General features: G+C 42.2%; 1 long non-coding RNA gene across 1 annotated transcript in view; it reads right to left on the bottom strand.

The window, feature by feature from the left end:
* The window catches only part of LOC311062548, a 98,553-nt gene that overhangs the window by 29,236 nt on the left and 43,437 nt on the right, over positions 1–25,880 (bottom strand). Inside the window, exon 2 of the long non-coding RNA XR_014602512.1 lies at positions 24,431–24,510. This is a non-coding gene — a long non-coding RNA (uncharacterized lncRNA). The remainder of the gene's footprint in view (positions 1–24,430; positions 24,511–25,880) is intronic.

The raw sequence follows: 25,880 nt of genomic DNA, 5'->3' as shown, positions 1-25,880 counted from the left end.
TTTATCATCTTAAGGAACATCTCTAAGGTTATGTGCTTCCTGTCTCAATAAGATTCAGAAAAATTGGTTCATGCATTTATTTTTTACTAGACTCTTTATTTACTTTATTTTCTACTTGTATGCTCTCTTTGCTGGTCTGACAAAGCAGGTGTTACATAAACTCCAGCTTGTTCAGAATGCTGCTGCTAGAGTTTTAACTAGAGCCAAGAAATCTGAACACATTTACTCCTGTTTTATCTTCTCTTGACTGTCTCCCAGTGAAACAAAATAAATATTTTAAAGTGCTTATTGTTTTTAAATCGATCAATGTTTAAATAGGAGCCATTGCATTTTTGATGTAAAGTTATGAATGACAATAAAAGGAACTTGAACTTACAGGTCCATTGGTTCAATTTGGTTCCAGAGTTAGTTACAGTAAAAGGTCCATTTGGCTGATGTTGAGAACCAGTGCAACAGTATATCTGATGATAAGCATTCATGATCGGTCATATTATGACATTAATTGATCATTTTCGATGTGTTGTTTTAGTCAGCCCTGGGCCTTTTTTAGGATAAGAACAACAGTACAGTTAATAACGGACAAATACCACTACTGCTGAGGCAAAAAAAAAAACTTCTCAATTAAAACCTTCCACAAAATACATGGCATGCATCAGCAAAACTTCATTTGGGAATGGTTTTACTTAAAACCATAGACCAAGTGGTGCCAACGGTAGTTATACTGTATACCTACGAAAAGTAATTACACTGTAATAATAATCATGAGCTAGGAATCTGTGATCACGTGACCCGCGCTGCTGCAGGGAAGCAGTTAGACCTGGAACACATGGCAGATATCGTTGCTGTCGGGCAGAAACCTCTTATCTCCATATTCTAACTTTTTGTATTTGTTTCATAAATTAACGCCCTGTGTGATCATACTACAGCGTCACACAAAAGCATCAAAAGTAGCAGATCTATAAGCTCGAAACGCGGTCTCTCCAGCTCTTTATTAAACAGAAAATGCATTTCAGTGCTCTCTCCTGATTAGCTTAAAATGTGTCACCTACCTGAAAATGTACTATAATCTGTTTACTAAAGAGCTGGAGAGACCCCTGTGACCGAACAATCGCTCTGTAGCAATGATTATCAGAATATAGTACTTTGACCTTTTAAATAAATAAATACAAAATAAAAAAAATATCACTTACCCCTACCTTTAACTGCTGTGTATTGTGCATATTTAAACAGCTATGTTGTGTACATGTATGCTGTGTATATTGTGTCAAGTGTTCTGTGCTTTGTGGAGTAGGATTGTTTTGCAGTCATAGGAGGAGTATTGTATTTGTTTGATAATTATTGTAGCCTACTATATTGAGTACCTCCTTTGTTCCCCTCCCTCCTTTAGAACCACACATACAAACAGACCCAGATATGTGTCTTGCCATACTGTGCTGTTAAACTCTACTGTGATACCTTCAACAAAGACTGTGCCTATGAGCAACACGCCATCCTTGTCTCCTTGTGAATTCTTACCGATTCCCGGTGGCGAATACTACTATCCTACCCTACCGCCTAATACAGTCCTTACCCTCCCGAACAGCCCTTTTGGAGCTTAATAAGATTCTTTCGTACGATTATTCATGGAAAAAAAATTGCATAATTTTCCTATGAACTATATGGAAAATGGTGCATTTATATAGAGGCTTTATCCAAAGAAATGATCTCACACAGAAGGAGAAAGGAGGAGAAAATCATGCAAGTCACCAACTAGAGCAGTTGGGGTCCATTGCCTTGCTCAACCCAGGGGGAGCCTGGGATCGAACCGGCAGCCTTACGATTCTACCTCCTGAGCCACATGCCATCCCCACAAAGTGTGAACTGTTGTATGACCATAATCTGCAACATATTGAGTTTCAGATCTTTGGTTTTCTCACATGGCACAAAATCGAATGTGTATAAAACATTTTAATTAAGACAATTATAATAATTCAAAGGTAGGGTAAGTGATTTTCTTTGGTTAGAATAAGTGTTAAATTGCTCTATATTCTGATTGTACTCATTGTGTGTTTGTTCAGTAACAGGAGTCTCCATGTCTCTCCAGCTCTTTAATAAACAGAAAATACATTTTCAGGTCGGGATACCAATCTTATCCAATCAGAGTGAAGTTGGAAGTGATGGCAATAAGAAATGAGGAGACAAAATTGGAACTGGAACACTATAATAATAAAGCTGATAAATGGGTAGTCTCTCCTGATTGGCTGAAATGTTGTTACGTACCTGAAAATGTATTTTCTGTTTATTAAAGAGCTGGAGAGACAGGGAGACTCCTGTTACTGAGCAAACACTTCAATGAGTACTATCATAATATAGAGCTTTAACTTCCTTTTTTGTTTTAACCAAAACATATCACTTACCCTACCTTTAAACAGTTAAACTCTATAGTTGACCTGGTGTACCCCCGGGCTCCATCCATACATCACATCTCTTTTGAGAAATACAAGCTCAAAACAACACATTGCAAAACCTGCTACTTTCACGAAAACGTTCATCCCCAGAATGGGGACACGACTAGATTTCATGTGGTTGAAAAAGAACGTTATGCAACAGCCAGCCAGAACCCAGAACGTGTCTCTGTCGCACATGATGGTTTCAAACATTTCTGGGATTGCTTGGATAACTGGTGTTTGGTGGCGGGACTGGAAGAGCTAGCGTTCCACTCATGTTCAAGTAAACCGTCGCTGTCGGGCCAAAAAAACTCTTATCTCCATATTTTAACTTTTTGTGTTTTTTCGTAAATGAATGCTTGATCATACTACAGCGTCACACAAAAGCAAGAATTTGCATCCTGAAAACTAACAGTTTTGGGGTTTCCACCCCAACAGAGACGATATCAGGAAATGGCACCAAAAAAAAGAAACTGTGTTCCAATGGATCCAATTTATTTAGTCACAAGCTCTTTTTAATGCTTTTCATAGGTAAAGTCTTTATAAACCCACATTTATCCGCTTATCCACTTTCACTTTCAAAATGTTTCTAGCTTGCAGATCGGCTGTGTTCGCTACTTTCACGCGACACTCCTGTTGTACGACAAAGTAGGTCATCGATTTATGAAAGAAAACATAAAAGCGTTGAAATATGGAGATACAAGGTTTTCTGCCCATAACAGCAAGTAAACCAGAGCCCATTGATGTTTTTCGCTGAGGCAGCCATTCTCCCCTGATTGCCTGTTGCTGATGTTGCTTTCTCCAAAGTGGCGTCTTCTTATGCAGCAGTCTGTGTTTATTAGTGTTACTGTTTGACGTTTCCCCCCAAACGCTACGTCTTATTCAAACAAGCCTGCTCCGCAGCCAGCCGCTTTAATCACAAACTCCTTCTTTTTAAGGTAAATACAAGCGGATAGACTGTCAGCTAGGCATTTCAAGAAAACGGAGCATGTGGTCATGCTAGGTATATATGGGCCTTCTGGAGTGTGTTTGAGTGTGTGTGTGCATGTGCATGTGCATGTGCATGTGCATGTGCATGTGTGCGTGTGCGTGTGCGTGTATGTGTGTGTGTGTGTGTGTGTGTGTGTGTGTGTGTGGGTGTGTGTGTGTGCACGTGTGTGTGCAAGCGTGCATACAATGCATGCACATGTGTATGTGAATGTCTGTGTGTGCAAGTTTTTGAAAGTTTTTAGCATGCTGCGTTGCATGTGAACGTCGTTCACGCGCGTGTGTGTGTGTGTGTGTGTGTGTGTGTGTGTGTGTGTGTGTGTGTGTGTGTGTGTGTGCGCGTGGCAGCCCCACTGAGCGAGGTTATTACACAGAGCCAATAGGCGCTCAGAGCAGAGCAGTTACACATCCTGTTAGACTTGACCTCAGAGGATATTCTCTCTTCCCAAGCAAACAAACCAGCCGACTGTTGGACCGTACCAACGTCCAAGGGGAAGGGAGGGGACGGCGGCGGGCGTGGTGGGGTCGTCCCTGGTGGCGAATCAGCCGTTTCAACTGGGTTTTATCAACACAGGGACATAAAAGCTGGATGGAAGGGGGTAACGTTGCAATTTTTTCTCTGCAATGTTCTAATGCAGGGGTCTTCAACCAGTGGTCCGGGGACCACCAGTGGTCCTTGAGGGAGTTCCAGGGGGTCCCCAGCTAAATGATAGATAGGAACCAAATGGACCTTTATGGGTCTGTAAGTCTGAGAGTATAACAAATGGAACCAAATGGACCCTAACAGGTCCATTTGGTTCCATTTGTACACTCTCAGAGTTAAATTAACATTGATTTTGTAATAAAAATTGGGGTCCCAGAGGTAGAAATGCCATTAAATGGGGGTCTGTAGCCTAATGCATGTTAAACTGGGGGTCCTTGAAATTGAAATGGTTGAGAATCACTGCTAGAGCCATACAAATCGTCTCTTATTGGGGGTCCCTGGCATAACTTTTCAAATGGGGGTCCCTGGGCTAATGTGTGTCAATTTGGGGGTCCTTGACGCAAAAAAGGTTGAAAACCACTGCTATTTCCAGCGAGTGACTGCATTGTTGCGACAAAGTATAAACCTGGGATTAAAACACTTTCATTTCTCATCACAGATCTTTGGTCGAACCAGATTTAAGTTTTGGCTGCAACCACACTCTGCCGAACTGCAACCACACTTTGCCAAATTGCAACCACACTCTGCCAAACTGCAACCACACTCTGCCAAACTGCAACCACACTCTGCCAAACTGCAACCACTCTGTCAAAAAGCAACCACACTCTGCCAAAAAGCAACCATACTCTGCCAAAATGCAACCACACTCTGCCAAAATGCAACCGTACTCTGCCAAAATGCAACTACACTCATGCACATTTACAGGTTGACGATGTCAACAAAGATATTTGAAGCAGACAATCAGCCATGTATGCTCCCTCACATGACGGTGTTGCTTGCCAAAAACAACAGATTTTCAAGAAAATCGGTTGTTTTCAGCAAGCGACACCGTCATACTGCAGAAAATAAATTAAAGGCTTAAAATAAGACCTAGTGAGCTCTATGAGGAAACATTTCAGTCAGTTGTGGGGATTACTTCATCTAAGCAGCATTGTCCAGAATCATCACATTTTTGGTGTCTATACGCTTGTTGATGAACTGTATTTTGGGTCGTACTGTAGGAGAAGAAAATATGCAATGAAGCCAAATAAACTGCAGTCAGTTGTCTTGTTGTTTTCATTGACATTTCTTTAGTGTTTAATCTACTATATGTACAGTCCTCCTGATGTTTTTAAATAAACACCTCAGTTTATTCTCTCCTTTCTAATTCAGTTTATTCCAGATCAGAAACAATTCGTTCACAGTAAAACTCTCAGAAAACTACCACTTCCTCTCCTGTGCTCACTGAGCTGTTCCTGAGTAATCCATTATTTGTCCAAGAGGTCACTCAGTGAAATCCTCAGTGTTAATCTATCTATTTGTCAGAGATTGTAAAAATGTAAGGAAATGAACCCATCCATTTGGTTAAAGGTAGTGATATACAAGTATATTACTTAAAAAATAACTTTTTGTTAAAACGTTAAAGCTCCATATTCTGATCATCATTTATATAGTGTTTGCTCAATACCAGGGGTCTCCCCCTCTCTCCAGCTCTTCATTTTCAGGTGGGTTGGCAATTTCAGCCAGTGAGGAGAGATTCATCAGCTTCAATTGTATAGTGTTCCAGTTCTCCTCTCTTATTTGTGTCACCACTTCCAATGTCAGCTTGTTTATCCGTATGAGTCCCAAATGGGTAAAATTGGTATCCCAGCCTGAAAACGTTGCTATTTCTTTTGTTTTTCCAACGAGCTGGAGAGACCAGACCCAGACCCCTTACTGAAACAAACACTCTATAGCAATGACCACTATCACAATAGACTATAGAGCTATGCAACACTTACTTTTTTAACAAAACCATATCACTTACAGCTCCTTTAATCCATTATTTATCCAAGACATCCCACACAGAAAATTCCTCAATGTTAATCTTTATCCCTTTGTAAACCAACAACAAACTGAGGATTTTACTGAGTGGTGTGTGTGTCCCACCACCAGCTCGGACCCCCAAACCCCCCCCCCCCCCCCCAACCCCCTTAACCCCCCTAACCCCCCGCGGTGCTTCTCTGCAGCTCAGGGTGGGCCGGGGGGTGCTGCCTTCCGAGGACCTATAGGGATTAATGCTGCCAACCGACACTAATCTCATTGTGGTTGGAAGGCTTTGCAGCACAGGTCCATGTGTGTGACACCCACACTTCAGTGTCACTCTCGGGGACTCCCTCTTTCTTTGGTGTGTCGCCCAGGTGGGCGTGGTGGTTATTTGCCTAAACCTGACCCTAACCTCACGGAAAACATGCCTCAACCCACTTCGCGAACACTTTTTCACAATCCGACGCGTTGTGAGCTTGTAGATCTGCTATTTTCACTACTGCCAAAGGTTTTTTTTAATGTATTTTTAATGGAATTTAGATTTTTTTCATGAATAATTGTGGAAAAGAAACTAAAAAAGAAATTGAAAATCTTTTGAAATAGATATATATATATTTATTTTAAATAATAAGAAAAAAAAGGTAAATTTTCTTGCAAGTCGCGACCCACTGTTTGGGAACCACTGCCGTAACCTAACCTCAAAACCACACCCACCTGGGCGAAACACCTGGGAAAGAGGGAAGCCCCGTCACTCTCTCTTTACAACACACACTCATGCTCTCACACACTCGTGGCACTAATCCACCATTTTGTGCCTGGGGGGGAGAGGATGAGGAGGGGCGGGGGGGGGGGGTGATCGCCTGGGCCAACTCTTCACTCTCTCCGCTTTGCAGCTCGTTGAGTGACGATGATGTAACTCTATGTTTTGCAGGAAACTAATCTGCAAAATGTTAGTGGAGAAATTCTTCCGTGACACAAAATCGAGACTTAAAATCTGATATTTTGATGTACAAAAAATATGGACAATTGTAAAATACATAACCATAAATAATGGAATCATGTGGATCTTGGGGATCCACGTGAGAATGGTGTGTGGCTCCACAATGTGGATCTGGGATATCAGTCATCTACATCAGGCGTCTATTATATGACGTATATCTATGATGCATAGCTCCAAAATTGTGCATTGTCCCATTAACTTCCATTATGAAATTTGGTTCAATATTCCAAGAAGTGTAAGACATTATAATGTGAAAAACGTTGACCTAAGTTGACCTTCTGGCACAAGAAATATTACACTGCATGGGCCATCCAGCGGTTTGTGAGATTATAGCTCCAGACAAACACACAGACAGACAGACAGACAGACAGACAGACAGACAGACAGACAGACAGACAGACAGACACACTCTGACAGACTCAACAGCAAGTCGCAAGTCACGTCACCTCTGTCATTTAATTCATGAATCCGAACATTATCCATTCTCTTTTGGACTTCTTCAGGACATCTGACAGTAGCCTCTAGGCCTCCTATACAGACTACGGTACTTAACAGGTCACACATGGACCACTGATATGCACGAGTCGGCAGCTTTTGTAGCTTGGTAAAAGGTGCGAATGGGGCAGCCAATGTATGATACATTGGCCTACTACGGGAGCGCGCCCCACCAATGAGTGGACAGGTTTGTCCGAGCCTATATGGGCAAGCTACTGTAATGGTACTGTAAATCTGGGCCCCCCAAAATCTGAGATTGTGGTGGGTGCTCGTCATTTCTCGCAGGGGCTTTTGCCCTGAGGCCCCCACAGGATCGGCGCCTATGGGAGGTGGCATAGCCGTGGGAAGTAGGGGGTGCTGAGGGTGCTCCAGCACAGTGTCAGTGACACCAGCCCTGGTCTGACCAGGGCTGAGTGTCAGTGACACTCAGCCCTGCTCCCGCCGAGACTATAGCGATGATGAGCCCGCCAACCACGTGGATCCACCACCAGCACCAGCCATCATTGTGGTAGTGGTGGTGGTGGTGGTGGGGCAAAATGCCATCAGCCTAACAGCCTTTAGGAGCCTTTCCAGCGGCCTCCGACTTCAATTTTCCAGGACGACGTTTTGGGACAGAATCATTCAAGCGTTCTTTCGAAACCGGCTTGTTTTTTTTTACGAGGCGGCACTGATCTATATTTTCGACAAGCCTCTCGGGTCGTCTTTCTCTCCCAAAATATCAGATCTATATAAGAGCTCACAGTGCGATGTATTGCAAGCTTGTAGATCGGCTATTTTCGGTGCACGATGACACTGGAACCTCAGTATGAATCACCCCCTTGAGGGAGACGACTGGTGAAAGACCTCTGATCGCTGTGAAGGATATCGTCTTTTGTCAGGTGGAAACCTCATATGTCCAAAACTGTTACTTTTCAGGATTCAAATTCAAAAGCATCAAAAGTAACAGATCTACAAGCTCGAAACGCGTCGCTTCGCGCCGCGTTTCGAGCTTGCGGATCTGCTACTTTTGATGCTTTCGTGTGATGCTGTAGTATGATCAACTAGGGCGTTAATTTACAATAAAAAAACACAAAAAGTTAAAATATGGAGATAAGAGGTTTCTGCCGCCGACAGCGATGATATTCAGAGTTTTTTTTATCAACTTCAGGAGCTGCTCTTCAAAAAACGGGGGGAGATGTCTCTATCTTTAGACGGTATAGAAACGTGTTGCCATGACTACGGGAATCAAGTGGTGCGAAGGCAAGCGCTGTTCGTTTACACAATCCATACACCCCTGAAAAGGTTGCCAGCATGTCGGCGCAATGTCACCACTGCTGCGTGGTAGAGAAACCTGATTCTTTTTTTTCTTTCTTTCTTTCCATCTGGTTCCAATGTGCTTATACATCCCTAAAACAAACCCACTGCGAGCTTTAGAGAGAAAAAGAAACATTAGGCTATCTTATCCACATGCTTTCTGGGGGAGAAAAAAAAGCAGTTTATAAATCCAATTAGAGGGAGAATGCAGGCCGCTATGCATGGCCAGCTTCCAAGACACGCGTCTGTCTGTGTTCGTCTTTCTAAATCTCATGCTACATTAAGAGATTGTTTTTTCTTCTGAGCCGCTTTCAATCTGGCGCTGTTATTTTGGGGGTACGACGGTGTAGCCAACAAATAAAAAAAGGCAAAAAAGTTCAGAAATTTCAATTATTATTTAGAAAATGAAATCAAATTAAAAATGTAAAAAAAATATATATATTCATTTTTTAAATGTGTGTGTATATATATATATATATATATATATATATATATATATATATATATATATATATATATATATATATATATATATATATATATATATATATATATATATTATTGCATACTTTTTGAGCTATTATGGAACATAGGATTTAAAGCGGCACTTTTTATTATGAATACATTTTTATTTGGTCCAATCTGTATGGTAGAGTATGTTAATACAATATAACGTATACGATTGGGGTGGTTGTGTTTTGTCTCCCTGCTCTTCTAATGAGACATTTAGATCATATCAAAGGTCACTTTCTCACCTAGACACAGGATCTGACACAAATGTTTGATGAATGATGATGATGGTCAAGATTCAATTCATCCCCTGAGCAAGCAGACAGGCCCTATTAGCTCAACGGTAAAACATTTCAGCACTTGCGCAGGAAACCGGGTTCAAATCCGAGGTATAGAAGAGGAACGTTACAATGCAGCTTTAAATTTCTCAAACGCTTACTGCACTATAAAAAGAGGAAAAAAAGAAGTGCTGCAGGGATCAGTCAGTGGCTCTGATAGATAGGTGCTCTTTGGTGATACAAGTAGGAACATATGAACAAAAAAGGGTTTTCAAAGAAGTACTGGAACGACTTAACTCGTTTTTAGCTTTTCATCACTTGCCTGCCAAGATCGATTTGACCCAAAGACCAAGGAGATATGATTTTTCGAAGATCTTTACTTTCATCCACTTCCTTGTTAACTTAAAACTTTAAAATTTTGTATCTCGGCTCCTGAGTACTTTTTTTGTTTTCATTGAAAAATCTCTGGCATGAATAAAAATAGGCAGTGAAAATAATTCAGGCAGTCAATGTGTAACTCCCAAATGGTGTGGACTGCAGACTTGCAAAGAAAAAAATTCCAAGGCACTCCGTCTTTGATGAAAACATATATATGATTTATTTTGAGCAAGGCAACAAATTTTGACCATTTTTTTTGCCATAATTTGTTGCCTTGCTCAAAATAAATCATATATGTTTTTTCATCAAAGATGGAGTGCTTTGCATTTCTGCAGTCCACACTATTTGGGAGTTAAGCAGTAGGCCTACTTCTTTGAAAACGCTTTCTGCACTTTGTTTAGAAACTGTCTATGAGGCTCAAAGCCAACCTTCAAGCATTAAAAACAACATGTTCATCAATCACAAACATATCTGAAGTTATTCTCAACCCCCCCTCCTCCCTCCACTCCATTACCCTGCAGCTCCCAGCAGCACTCCTGTGGAAAAGGTCAGTCGCTGTGTGGTTGACATCAGTTCATGTTGTCAGTGTTCTGATGTAAAGGTACGAAGCTGTTTGTAGTAAACAGCAGAAAAGGCAGAGCAGAGAGGTACCGCACAGGGAGCCAGCACAAGGAAGAAGAGACATGCCTTGTTTTATAAAGCCATGATGTCATCAGGATCAGAACCACGCTTCATTTTAGTGATTTATTTATTAAAAAAAACGTTTGTTTTATCGATTAATTTAGTACAAATTGAGTACTTTTTCGATGAATTTAGTACAAAGGACCGCAATGGAAACAAGGCTTCTTGGGGTTAAAATCCTCTTAACAGACCTTGTATTGAACTGTACTTCCCTGTGCTTGTCTTTACAAACTGTTAATAAAGTCAATCAATCAGTTTTATCTGCCTAAATGCCTAAATTATCTTACAATTTAGGCATTTAACAGATGCTCTTATCCAGAGCCACTTATACAGTAGCCTACAAGTGTTTATTGAACTCGCAAGGTAAATAATCACATGGAGAACAATGTAATATGCCTTAATGAAACTATTATACCAAGTAAAACCATGAACCCGTCTAAACAACATGCTATCTAAATAAACAAATCACATTCTTAACATTTGTGAGGAGAGAAAAACAATTAAACTAAAAAAGAAAACAACATGAGAACCAAGTGACCAAGGTATGTCTGCATGGTAGCGATACCCCTTGGTCAGTCGCTTGCGACCATCGCTTGAAAGAAAAAGGTGCCAAAAAGGGGTTACAGGAAGAGTGAAGTGCTAGGGGGGACGAGGAGGTGGAGTCTGAAGAGGTGAGCTAAATGTATCTAAAGCAGGGGTCTTCAACCTTTTCAGGCCAAGGACCCCCTAGCTGAGAGAGAGATGAAGCATGGACCCCCTCTATATTGTATTACAGTTAGTTTCAGATTAAACTTTTTTTGTTTACTTGGTACTGCTCTTTTTCCCCCTCTACACCTATACCTCTTTGCCAAAAATAGCAGATCTACAAGCTCACAACGCCTCGCACTGCGAGGCGTTGTGAGCTTGTAGATCTGCTATTTTTGGCTAAAGTTCTCCTCAGAAAAGGGATGCTAGGGTTCAAAGTAAAAAAAAGAATCATATCACACAAAGATTTGGCGGACCCCCTGTAGTAACTCTGAGGACCCCCTAGGGGTCCCGGACCCCCTGTTGAAGACCCCTGATCTAAAGTCTGAATAGATGAGTCTTCAGATTAGTGCGAAATCCTGTTCCTGGCCTGTTATATGTTCCATCTTAACCACTTAACCCAGCATCAGTATTGTGGGGAAAGCTTTTGCAGAAAATAGCAGATCGACAAGCTCCCAACGTGTTGCAACGATTCTAACCCCTCCAACCACACACACACACACACACACACACACACACACACACACACACACACACACACACACACACACACACACACACACACACACACACACACACACACACACACACACACACACACACACACACACACACACACACACACACACACACACAGGCCCGAGGCCCCTCCCCATCCCTCTTTGCTCTTTACTGCCAGTGTCAAAGTCAATCTGCTGCAGCATATTGTCCGTGTTGGCTTTAGATGATGATTTACAATAGTTTTTATGATGGAGCCCAGCTGGACGTCTCACATGCATGGAGCTGAGCTCTGAGCAGCAACACAGGAAGAGCAAACATGGCCTCCTGGGACCAGGAGCAGGTGTTCTATCATCATCATCATCATGATGGCCCGCAGCAAATAAACACCAGTGGTGGGAGAAATACGTTTTACTTTAAGTAAAATAATCAATACCACAATATTAAAATACTCTGTTACAAGAAAATGGCCTGAATTCAAAACATTTTACTTAAATGTACTTAACCCAATCAATCCGGGAACGCATCTCTGTCATTTTAGATTTCTTTGGCTATTCAAAAATAGCAGATATACAAGCTCATAGCACGGCACAGAGTGTCGCAGTAAATGTCGCAGTAAATGTACCTAGTCTCTTCCCACCACTTCCAACACATATAGTAGGCTACAGACCTACAGTACATATCGTTGCTGTCGGGCAGAAGCCTCTTATCTCCATATTCTGACATTTTGAGTTTTTTCTTGTAAATTAACGCCCTACTTGATCATACTACAGTGTCACACAAAAGCATCAAAAGTGGCAGATCTACAAGCTTCGCGCCGCGCTTCCAGTCCGTCGAGCTTGTATCTGCTACTTTTGCTATTTTCTCATTTGAATCTTAGAAAAGTAACAGCTTTGGATATGAGGTTTCCAGCCGAAAGAGACAATATAATTTAGTTGGCTCATGAAGAGAGAACTCATTTAGCTGTCAAGACTGCTTCCATGAATAGGCCTGTCACAATTATTACATAATCGCCTGATTACACTTATTTGAGCCAATCATCATTATTTTTGCATAATCACTTGAATAGTTTCCATTCATCTGTGTAAAAACTGCTGGATGAAATGTCAGAAAATCACAGAAACTTCCTATTTTCAGTATTTCGTGTCCATTTTTTCTGTTTACTTAAGAGCTGGAGCGGCGGGGAGAGCCCTATTAATGAACAAACACTCTATATATAGCAATGATTACTATCAGAATATAGAGCCATTTAAATCCATGTATCACTCGCCTTTGGGCCACAAGGTTCTGGGTTTGATCCCGGGCACCGCCAACTCGTATGAGTAACGTGGCTTGGGAATCTAAGAACTGGGAGCTGATGATGCGCTCCACCTCAGCAATCCATCTCCCAGGGGTCTAGTCTCTATGAACCAGGGACCACCACCCTGACTAAAGAATCAACCTGGGGACCACTGTTGTGTTGGGAGGGGATATGGTTGTGGTGAGTGGGGGAAAAAGCTTGAAATTAAATAATGACCGTTAAGGGCTTGATTTAATTTGTTGCACGGTGAGCTACTACACACAACAAATTAAAGGAAGGGTAAGTGATATTTTTTGGTATTTTTTGTTGTTGTTAAAAAGGTTAAAGTACTATATTCTGATAGTAATCATTGCTACAGAGCTTTTGTTCGGTCACAGGGGTCTCTCCTGTTTAAACCAATCAGGAGAGAGCACTGAAAATACATTTTCTGTTTAATAAAGAGCTGGAGAGTCATGGGAGACTCTTTTTACTGAACAAACACTCTATAGCAATGAGTACTATCAGAATATAGAGCTATTTAACACTTATTTTAACCAAAGTAAATCACTTACCCTACCTTTAACAGACATTATTTAACTGAAATATGAGAGCTCAAAAAAGGTTGAGAACCACTTGTACTTGTTGTTGTGCACGGATTCCTATCCCACGGTTGCCCTAATTCCGTTCTCTTAACCTTCTATATTAAACGCATGTTGACTGATATAAACAATGCGATTATATGGGCACATTTCCTATAAATGATGACTCAACCAGGCAATGTGGTAGACTTCCCACTCCAACTCCCTTTTCTGTGGAATTTCTGGACCTCTGACTTCCCAGTAACTGACAACATGATGTATTTGTATACTCTGTGATGTCTAAAAAAGAAAAATAGTGTCGGCCCGGATGGCTGGCCTAGCGGTCCGGGCACTCAGGCTCCAATGCAGCCTGACGGCGTCGTGGGTTCGAATCCCGATCCTGACAACTTTTGTTGCCTATTTCCTTTTTAGATACTGTATACTATCAATAAAGGCAGAAAAAACAAAAAAGATCTTTTAAAAAAACCTGTTTGTGATATCTTCAGGATCTGTGATTTTGTGTACTGATATTGTGAACTGTTGTATTGATTGTGATTGTGAAATGGTGTAACTGATTAACTGATTGCCAAGCAAGGACCTCCCCCTACACAGGTGGGGATGATGATGTGTGAGCTTTTAAGATCTGCTCTGAGGAAGGCCGAGGCCGAAACACGTCAAGCGTTCTCAATAAATAAGAACGTATATCTGAGTCGGTCTTGCATCCTTTATTTTGGAGTGCCGCTGTTTCCACTTCAGTGGGATATGAGACACATCGTCTCCCTCCCAAACATCCATTAATGGGTTTTGAACACTACCTTGCCTGGGCTGTCCTGCTGCGTTTGGGTTCTCACCACCTCATCAGCGCGTGACAGAATCCTAACGCAATGTTATTGGACAAAGTGACAATGTCGAGGAGGTTTAAATGAAACCGTGCCTTCTTGTCTGTCTTGTCTTCTCTCTCTCTCTCTCCCTCTCTCTCTCCCTGTGTGAATATTTTCACTGAAAACTGTTGGGAAAACGTTGAAGAAAACCAAAGGTGTCATAATATTTTCTCACACATCAGCTGAGTGTATTTATATGCAACTGATGTGTGACAGCAGCATGGCTGCGTGCCAGACGTCCTTGAAGAACATCTACATCCACCCTTCTCCACTGGATTCATGTGATGAAGCAACACTTAACCACATTGACCCTTCGTGGGAGAAAAAAACGAATCGTTGCTGTCGTCGGGCAAAAACCTCTTATATGCATATTTGAACTTTTTGTGTTTTTTTGTAAATCAACGCCCTACTTGATCATACTAGATACTACAGCGTCACACTAAAGCATCAAAAGTATAGCAGATCCACAAGCTCTAAACACTTATGCAAAGGTTAAAATGTTAGATAGCATGTTATTTAGACAGATGCCAGGTTCAATTGTTCAGCTGGCATCCTATAGTTATAGTGTATAGTTTCAATGTACAAGATTATCATTTTTTTTATATTATATTGTTTATACTGATGGTATAGGTTCTTGGTTTACCAATGATCCTAGATTACTATTTCTATGCATTTGATGTATTACCTTGTGTTTACCTTGCTTACTGTAAGTCGCTCTTGTTTAATCCATTAAGATCGGGAACGCATCTGTGTCATTTTTAGATGTATTTGTCTATTAAAAAATAGCAGATATAGAAGCTCTATGAGCTTGTAGATCTGCTATTGTTTTTGAAAATCGTGAACATTTGTGCGAATCTTTGAATATATATTTTTTTTTTTTAAACGTATGTTGCTATAATAATATCACTGGTTCTCAAACTTTTTCATGTCAAGGACCCCCAAAATGTGTATTTGGCCGTGGACCACAATCTCAAAATATGTTGTTCCAGGGACCCCCAGCAGCAAAGATTTGAGTTAAAAATGTTCGCTTTAAAAAACATATATTCAATGATTTGCACAAATCTTCAAGATTGTTCAAAAATAACAGATCTACAAGCTCATAGCGCGGCACAGAGTGCCGCGCTATGAGCTTGTAGATCTGCTATTTGAAATCTTAAAATGACACAGATGCGTTCCCGGATTGAATGGGTTAAGAGCGTCTGCCAAAATTCCTAAATTGTAATCGTAATGTTCTGTGTGTTTACAGGGCGGCAGGGGCTCAGGAGGTACAGCGGGCCGCTTTGGAATGGAGAAGGTTCCCGGTGTGTTGGGGTGTGAGGTATATCAATAAACACAAATGGAGTGGCAGTAGCTCTGGAGGTAGAGTAGCCACTTGGGAAACGGAAGGTTTCCAGCTCACCCTGGTTGAGTGTCGAATTGTTCTTGAGCAAGACACTGAACCCCGTAACTGCTCCCAATGAGCAGGTTGGCGCCTTGCATGGTTTCCTCTGCCCGCCGTCTATGTGTGAATGAATGGGTGAATGCTTTGGAGAAAGGCCCTAAATAAATGCACCATTTACAATGTATTTATTCAGTGTGAGAACAGAGATGTCGGCCGTGATTTTCGTTTACAGTTTATTTATTCAAGTGTGAGAACGGAGATGTTGGCCATTATTTTCACGTCCTTACGTAAGTCCTTCCACAGACCGACAGCTCGTTGGAAAGAATGCGATTTTTAAAAAAAGAAATCAGGGGGAGGCTATAATAACGTCATCCAGTCGTTCTATTTAATCCCACAGCATTCCCTGCATTCCATTGGACAACAATAGATATTCTATTGTTGCGTTTGTGTTTTTTTCCCCTCCGAGCGGTCAGGACTGTTTACACGACCGTGTCAGAAGATTGAGGTCTCTCGCTTGGCGAGAAGAACGAGAAGAATTGTGAGAAGTAGGAAAACCCGGTCATTTGTTTCTGTGCAGTTATACAGTAACTCTCACATCTGTACAACCAGAGGGTTCTCTAAGTGAGTTCCAGGGAAGTTCCTTGAGGGGGTTCCAGGGGGTCCCCCCCAATGCTAGATGATTGATAGTCAAGAACCCAATGGACATTTTACAGCCATGTCTGTAACTCTGAGAGCGTGCAAATGGAACCAAATGGACACATAAGGGTCCATTTGTTTTTCTCAGAGTTAAATTAACACTGAGGAATTTTACAGTGAAGATAAAAGGATAACACAAAAAGCCCTGAGGGCTTGTTTCCATTTTGGTGCTGGGTATTCAGTTCATCAAGACATATAAAGACATACAATACTATACTAGACTAATGCTTTATAAACTATGGGGGTCCTTGGGAATGAAAAAAGGTCTGAGAATCACTGCAGTAAAACAAGATCCTACTGTATAGCTCACAGACTGGAGGACCAGACCCCCCCCCCCTCACACACACACACACACACACACACACACACACACACACACACACACACACACACACACACACACACACACACACACACACACACACACACACACACACACACACACACACACACACACACACACACACACACACACACACACAGCTCTCCTGACGGAAGAGACGGACGGAGGCAGGGGGAAGCCAACGAGACACCAGTACACATCCTACCTTCAAATATCCTGACATGCACGCACACACACACACACACACACAAGCGCTGACACAGCTCAAACAGACTGACGCACGCAAACAGATGCACACGCACATGAACACAGAGATATATATATATGGACACACAAACACGTCATGCAGACGCACACAAACAGATGCACACATGCACCTAGGTGCACATGCACACAGATACACACACACACACAGTACACACACACATACTGTGCAGACACACAGACAGATGCACACATATCATATGTACACATACACACGCATAAACACAGATGTATATACAACACACACACACACACACACACACACACACACACACACACACACACACACACACACACACACACACACACACACACACACACACACACACACACACACACACACACACACACACACACACACACACACACGGACAGATACACAAAGCATGTACTATGCACACATTCACACACATGAACACAGATATATATACAGATACACAGCGTTCGCACGCACGCGCACGCACGCACGCACGCACGCGCGCGCACACACACACCCACACACACACACACACACACACACCGCCAAACAGACAGACGCACGCAAACAGATGCACACATGCACGTATACACACATGTACACACATCACACAGATATATACACACACACACATACACACACACACACACACACACACGCACACACACACACACGCATAGACAGACAGACAGATACAAAGCACGTACTATACACACACACACACACACGCGCGCGCGCAGGCACACACACACGCACACACACACACACAAGCGTATACAAACGTATACAGACAGATACACACACACACACACAAACACGCTTAAACAGACAGATACACGAAGCACGTACTATGCACACATTCACACACATAAACACAGATGTACACACACACACACACACACACACACACACACACACACACACACACACACACACACACACACACACACACACACACACACACACACACACACACACACACATCAGAGGGAGGACAGCCTCTCCACACACAGCGTACAGGAACTGCAGTCTGGATAGTAGGATCCATGCTGTGTTTTGTTGGAAAGCTGAGAAGCTTTGAAGCGCTTTCCACCATCCACCCCCCCACCCCCCCCCTCCCCTTCAATGCATGCACCCCCAGTGCTGTGTGTGTCTGTGGTGGGAGCTGTGTGGACGGACCACCCGCTCCAAACAGCCTTGGAATGGGGCGCAGCACCCATTCTTTTAGCCTCCCAGTTGCCACCCCCTGGCATTGCCTAACAGTGTCACAACAACACAATTGCCTTTTGTTTTTTCATATATATTCTCGTCCTGCCAGGGACGTTTGGTGGAGACAAAAGGTTTGTGCGGCCGTCGTACGACGGTGTGTGGTGTGGCGCAGCGAAAACACCAGATCAACAAGCTCACAGCGCGTCGCGGAGCGACGCGCTGTGAGCTTGTAGATCTGGTGTTTTCACTTCAATGAGGGCCACCGAAAGCCAGTGTTGACAGCAGATCAACTGTCCCCATGCGCACTGTCTGTAAGAATAGACTTCAAACTGCTATATAACGTTGCCGTCTGGCAGAAACCTCTTATCTCCGTACTCTAGCTTTTCGTGTTTTTTTCGTATGAAAACGCCCTACTTGATCATACTACAGCGTCAAACACAGGGAGCCAGAGGCCCTGGTTGCCCCAGGTTCGATTCCAGGCCATGTCAGCATATGTGTCGATGAAATGAAATTTGTCCCTGAGCAAGACTCTTAACCCCTAATTGCTCACAGGTTCTCATTGGAAACAAGACCGCAAGGACTTTCATGAACGACCTGTTAAAAGGAATTATCCTTATCCTTACACAAAAGCATGCAGTAGCATGATCTTCCACTTTTGCTATTTTTGAATTTGAATCCTGCTAAGTAACAATTTTGGACATATGAGGTTTCCACCCGACAGAGACAGAGATATGTAATATATATATAATTTGTTTTTCGTGATTGTCTGTAAATGAGATTATTAACTGCCGTGCCCTTAAAAGCCTTTTACAACTTTAACCCCAAACGACCACAGGGCCTAGTTCATTCAATTATGACAGATCTCTGCATAGTGTGAGTAGACTACCACTGCTGCATTAGGCAGTCTTAAAGCTACGATCCGTAGATTTTACGTGCCGACAGAGAGAGGTGGTCGACAACGATGTCGGAGCTACAATAAAGATGGCGACGTATCAATAGTGCCCAATCCAGTGTGTGTGCCTTTCTGCTTCAAATAATATAATAATTGACAGTGTTCTTTTTTTTTAACACAAATATTTTCTTCTGGCGATCCCTGGCACAAAACATTTTCAGATGGGGGGGTCCGGCCTCCACGGACATATCAATTTAGGGGTCCTTGACACGAAAAGGTTTGAGAGCTACTGATTTAGAAGGCATTTGTAGGCCTCAGGTCTTAATGGGTTAAAAAGAGTCCCGGATTGTAGCTTTTTTAACATGATTGCAGGTTTCTCATTTCAGCTGCAGGGGACAAAACCTCAAGGCCATCATCGGGTCATTATGTTTCCCACATATAGTGCAGGAAATATAGAGGCTATCAGCTGCTAGACCGGCACTATAAAGCATATTGTCACACTTTTTATGGCAGTTTTATATCAGGGCAGGCTGGAGACACATGGCTGTAAAAGAGATAAGTGGAGGTTATAACCGCCATTACAAAGCCTTATTGGGCGTACGGAGCGCGGCATTAATGGCAGCCAACAGCTGGAATCAGAGCCCATCTATAACCATCATCATGTGTCTGTCTACAACCTAACTACCTGGTCACTAATGTGGACACAGATGGTCGACAAACGTAGATACACAGCTCAACTCACACAAACACAATTCATTTAATCCAGGGGTCTTCAACCTTTTCAGGCCAAGGACCCCCTAGCTGAGAGAGAGATGAAGTAGGGACCCCCCTCTATATCGTATAAAATTGTGTTTCAGATTTAACTGTTTTTGTTTACTTGGTCTGCTCTTTTTTTCCCTCTACACCAAACACCTCTTTGCCAAAAATAGCCGATCTACAAGCTCACAACGCCTCACAGCGCGAGGCGTTGTGAGCTTGTAGATCTGCTATTTTTGGCTAAAGTTCTCCTCAGAAAAGGGATGCTAGGGTTCAAAGTGGTTAAGGTAAAAAAAAAATCATATCACACAAAGATTTGGCGGACCCCCTGTAGTAACTCTGAGGACCCCCTAGGGGTCCCGGACCCCCTGTTGAAGACACCTGATTTAATCCATTCAATCCGGGAACGCATCTGTGTTATTTTCTTTATTTATTTGTAGATGTAGATCTACTATATTTGAAAAATCTTGAAAATGTGTGCAAATCTTTGAATATATACATTTTTAAAGCAAACATTTGTAACTCAAATCTTTGCTTCTTGGGGTGTTCCTGGAGCAAAATGTTTTCAGATGGGGGTCCACGACCGAATACATATCAAAACATGTTTTCTGAATCCTAACAGTTTGTTGCTATATCAATGGTGCTCCAACTTTTCCATGTCAAGGAACCCCAAAATGATATGTATTTGGCCGCGGACCCCCATCTCAAAATATGTTGTTCCGGGGACCCCCAGAAGTACAGATCGGAGTTAAAAATGTTCGCATTAAAACATATATATATAAAGATTTGCACACATTTTCCACAATATAAAAACAAATAGCAGATCTACTGCGCGAGTGCCACGCTATGAGCTTGTAGATCTGCTATTTTTGAATAGCAAAGAAATCTTAAAATGACACAGATGTGTTCCCGGTCTTAATGGATTAAGCAGAAAACAGCAGAGAAATGGCACACATTTTCAGACTACTACAACAACCACAATACTACTACTAATAGTCGTAAAAAAAAAAAAACAGTGGTTCTCAAAGTGGGGTCTGGGACCATGTATTGTCCAAATGTCCAAAAACTGTTTCTTTTCAGGATTCAAATTCAAAAATAGCAAAAGTAGCAGATCTACAAGCTCAAAATTCCTGGTGGATCTGCTACTTTTGATGCTTTTGTGTGACGCTGCAGTATGATCAAGTAGGCCGCTAATTTACGGAAAAAACAACGATATGTTGTTTCCTTTTGTCTTCTTGGTGTTTTAAGTCGGTGTCATTCGTCATGGTATCTGTCAACTTTGAGTCCAGCTGTGACTTTCTTGTTAGTCTTCATTTTTTTCCTCTCTCTTCTCTTGATCCTTATGGGATGTAGCCTGCTGTTTTGGGATGTGCTACTTCCTGTTTATTGCCCCCCCCCCCCTAGCCTTCTGACCAACCAAACAACAACAATATTCCAACAAAAAGTTAGTATATGGAGGTTTCTGCCCGACAGCAACGATATGTGATAGTGAGCATAATTGGGCCACAGTTAGGCCACCGCAGACAAACAACGATTGACCCGCCTGAGGGCATGGTTTCTGTGTGTCTGGGCACATTAGGGGAAACGACAGGTGTGTCAATATGACAAGCATTCAAACCAACCCACTGTGTCCGACTCGTACAAACACAGCACAAATATAGACTCAAACCCGGCCCGATGTCTGCACGCTGGCACACTGCACCCTCCATGGGAAAAAACAACAGCTCAAAAGGCAAAACATCACGCACACTTTTAAGCACTTGAACCCCTAAGCACCGGTCCAATTCCCAAGCAAACATTCGGTGAAAATAGCCTGCGTACAAGCTCGCACATATAGGCTTAGATAGCATGTCATTTAGAAAGATAGCGTGTCATTTAGAAAGATGCCAGGTGCATTTGTTGACCTGGCATCCTATAGTTTGTATAGTTTCCATGTGCATATTATTTATTGATATTATAATGTTTAGACTGATGATGGGTTCTTGGTTTACCCATGATCCTATAGATTACTGAGGCAATACACTGTCTCTCTGCATTTGATGTATTACTTCGTGTTTGCCTTGCTTATACTGTAAATCGCTCTGGATTAAGAGCGTCTGCCAAATGCCTAAATTGTAAATTCTTGGCTATTTTCACTGAAGATATTTAGTGCAGAGCTAAAACAAAAGGAAGGGGCCTATTAGTATAGACCCCTGGGGGACTAAGTAGTCATCTAAGTAGAGTTTAAGTGTAGTACGTTTAAGTATGTACTCTACTTTTTTCCTCTCCATGGGGTGATAGAAAAAAAGTCATTTTGGGGGTGGACTATCCCTTTAGGTTCAAGAGAGGCGTTCGACATACATCTCTTAGCGGTCACTTGGCCACTTTCAACCCGGTGTCCATATTTTGGGCATGTGTTAAGTGGTCAGATGGGGGGGCCGCAAACAATTTTTTAGATTTTCTTAGTGGGCCCTGATCTAGAAAAGCTTCAACTCATTTCAAATCTTGTCGTGTGGCGTGTGTGGTAAACGAATACGAACGTGACAGTTTGGCGGGAGTTTGCCCGCTTGCCGCTCCGCCAATCGGATTGCTCGCCGCACGCGCCTCACACCCGCCCACTTGCCTCTCATTGAACATGAAACCTATCCCTGAATTACAAGGCACGTCAATCGTTCCATTAAAATGTGGGACCGCGGTTCGAATCCCGGGGTATAGGGATTACGGATTGCAGCTTTTAATTGGATGGAAAAAAAGCCATGATGGTCTATATCCTATTCAGATGCGTTCAATTTGTAGTAGGCCTAGGCTACTCCAAACTTCAAAGCGTGATATCTTCCATTGATGAATTATGGATATTCATAGAGATGATTTACAGTATAATAATCACACTCATAATAACTGTAATTCTGTAAGAGTTTTGCAGGCCTGGAGCTTGTTAAAATCTGGTTTCTGTTACACACACACTTTCTGCACATAGCCTGCCAGGACAACTGGAATTAAACAGGTTATAAAAACAACGAGATTCAGGAGAGAAATGAATGTCTGACATAATAATAATGGAATGACACAGAGTGTTTCCTGGGTATAGTGATCATTTAATGGCCTGGCTGTAGCTACTTTTTTTTTTTAATAATAGAGAATAATTATGAAAGACAAATGATTAATACCACCTCATTATGAACTCATTATTAATCTAGATGCTTCCAGCTATCAGTCATCTGACAAAATGGTGCCAAATGGAGTATTACTTGGATAGGCCTATACTACTGAAATGGAAAATGTAATGAGGAGAACAATTAATTAAATTCATAAAACTCATATGACGAAACTCCATGAGGCCATGTGTTTTGGGCCTATGTGAGCCTGATTTATACTTACGGTATCGCACGCCGACAACAGCAGATATACAGACCCACGATGCTTCGCAGACGTGAGCTTGTAGATCTGCTGTGTTCGCTGTGCGACACCGGTGTACCCACGTAGCATAAATTAGCCATTATAATGTAATTTCTCCTGGGGTGACAGAGCATATATGGCTGTAGGAATTGTATTTTTTTTTTTTTTTATAATTAAACTCTTTTTTTACGACATTCTTAGATTTTATTTTCTTATTATTCATTTATTTTTTTATGACTCATCGCCTCCCTCAAATAAAGGTTTTATGTCATAGGCTGCATGGTAAGGGCCATGGGCAATAAACAATATTACAGATGCAGGTGTGTGTGTGTGTGTGTGTGTGAGAGAGAGAGAGAGAGAGAGAGAGAGAGAGAGAGAGAGAGAGAGAGAGAGAGAGAGAGAGAGAGAGAGAGAGAGAGAGAGCGTGCATGTGTGTGTGCATGCAAGGGGGGAGTCAATTTGCATACAGCTGACGAACGCACACTAAACGCGCATATGAGAGCGAGAGAGGGAGAGGGAGAGGGAGAGGCACGCGTCTCAACAATAGCAGGCCATTGGGTGGGCTGTGGGCATGGAGCAGCGCACACGCCACCACGACTTTCCAAGAACCCCCCCCCCCAATAAAACACGCACCAGAATGGTGCCGTGACCCTCCGTGCGTAAACACTGAACATGAGCCACTGTCCTTCGTTTCAAGGACAAGGATCCCCAGTTTTGATATGCAGTAATAGGCCACCGTATCCCCCCATTACACATGTTTATCTCTGGGACCTCGAGCTACACTCTATATAATCCCCAGTGTGAACCAAATGGACCCATGCTCTCAAAGTGTACCATTTATACGCTCTCGGACTCGAAGTTACACCCGTAAAGGGTCCATTTGGTTCCATTTGCAGACATGCTGCTACAATCATTTTATTTCGGCTAATTATAATGCCAATTCGGTTATTTTTGTTCAGTGAAATGGCATTGCGCCATCATTTGCCCTTTACGCAGGTGTAATTAATTAATGGGTACTTACTCTGATTATCCTCCAACTTCGAGAGAAACGAGCCGACGAGATGTAGTAGGTCTCTATAAGACGTATTCCATCATCCATATCTGCAATAAAAAAACATGATTGTATTTAAATAAATCCAAACCCCAAGGACACATATAGTCTGTTCTGTACAACGTAAATTACCCGTTTCTGTGACACCATGGAATAGTACAGGATAATTGAGGGGCAGAAGGAGGTGGATGGAATGGCCAGTAAATTGAATTCCTTCCGTTTTGAATTCTGAAATGTTTTATGCAATCTGTGTTTGTATTCATTTTCATGATTCATCCCCAATGTGTTTTTATAAATAGGCTACTAGCCTACTTCCAGAAGACATATAGGCCTACTTCCCCCTGAATATAAGCCATAATAAAAATAAAAAGGCTAAGTAGCCTATACCTTGCTTTTATTAACTGTCCTATCCCCTGAATGCTGAATAAACAATGTAAAATGGAATATGTGTGTTGTTGCTTTAGTCTCTTGCATGTCCATTTTTGTCGGTATAGCTTTATTTGCATCATGTGTTTGCTGCTGTATACAGATGTCGCCAATGAAAATTCCTTGCGTGTGAAGGTCATAATTTATTTGACCAATAAAGTGATTGCTATTTGAAAGAAGTCAACAGATGCTAATAATGGCCTGGTATTCAGAGTGGTCGATCAGTCAGTCAGCACTGTGACCATGGTGGCCATTAAATCTGGATTTAAGTGTTGTTGGGCTGGACTGGAGTCGGAGTGTGTGTGTGTGTGTGTGTGTGTGTGTGTGTGTGTGTGTGTGTGTGTGTGTGTGTGTGTGTGTGTGTGTGTGTGTGTGTGTGTGCGTGTGTGTGTGTGTGAGAGTGCATGTGTGTGTGTGAGTGCATGTGTGAGTGTGAGTGTGAGTGTGAGAGAGAGAGAGAGAGAGAGAGAGAGAGAGAGAGAGAGAGAGAGAGAGAGAGAGAGAGAGAGAGAGAGAGAGAGAGAGAGAGAGAGAGAGAGAGAGAGAGAGAGAGAGTCCGCGAAAGAGAGAACCACTGGTTCTCAATATGGGGTCCGGACCGCAGGGGTTCCAAATCACTCTGAGAGTGTACAAATGGTTAAAACACACCGACAGACTTCACTCTCACTCACATTTAAAAAAATATATATATATATTAATAGCATTATTTCCTTTGGTCCATTTGGGCACCAAATTAGTTATATTGTAGACTCTTGGTACAAATAGAACCAGTTACCAGTTTGACCGTTTGGTCCAATTTGTAAGATACCACTGAGGATTTCACAGTGTAGGGCCTATAGATTGGGAGTGTCATATAGTTTAAGTTCAGTGATTCTCGACCCTTTTCCCCCTATATGCATTAGCAGACCATCATTTAACAAATAGCCTATATATCTCTGAGACCAAGTGATCTTAACTTCGAGAGTGTATACCACAAATGGACCATTTATACACC

This window comes from Gymnoscopelus microlampas, assembly GCF_963454915.1.
Source record: "Gymnoscopelus microlampas genome assembly, chromosome: 16".
Taxonomy (NCBI): domain Eukaryota; kingdom Metazoa; phylum Chordata; class Actinopteri; order Myctophiformes; family Myctophidae; genus Gymnoscopelus; species Gymnoscopelus microlampas.
The sequence above is the reverse complement of the archived record's forward strand: the minus strand, read 5'-3'. Positions and strand labels throughout refer to the sequence as shown.